Below are 508 nucleotides of genomic sequence, written 5' to 3' on the forward strand. Positions count from 1 at the left end.
CAATGCACTTCCTGTTTACTTAGATAATATTATATCCTTCTGGAGTCTTTGATGAAGTTGAAGAATTTATAGTTATAGTTTTCCTTAGTTATGATAAAAGATAAAATAGATATAAATATTGTAACTGTAATGCTTGCTAGATACCTGTTATGTGTAATTTTACTATGTTAAAGCCTTCCTTTTTGTTTAAACAGAAAAGGGGAAATGGTGTGGGAGGTGCTTCTGTCTATGTGTTGCTTTCATTGATTTTTATCATGTGTTGCTATAGGTTTTGGGCCTATAGCAGAGTTGTAAAGGAATAGAGGTAGGCAGAGAAAACTAAACAGAATGCTGGAAAGAAGAGGTGAAGAAAGATGCCATGGAGCCACCAGGGACAGACAGTAGGAATTTTTACCTGGTAAGCCACTGTCACATGGCAATATACAGATTAATAGAAATGGGTTAAACTAAGATATAACAGTTAGCCAATGAGAAGCTAGAGCTAATGGGCCAGGCAGTGCTTTAATTA

This window comes from Microtus ochrogaster, unplaced genomic scaffold (assembly GCF_000317375.1).
Source record: "Microtus ochrogaster isolate Prairie Vole_2 unplaced genomic scaffold, MicOch1.0 UNK1427, whole genome shotgun sequence".
NCBI lineage: Eukaryota > Metazoa > Chordata > Mammalia > Rodentia > Cricetidae > Microtus > Microtus ochrogaster.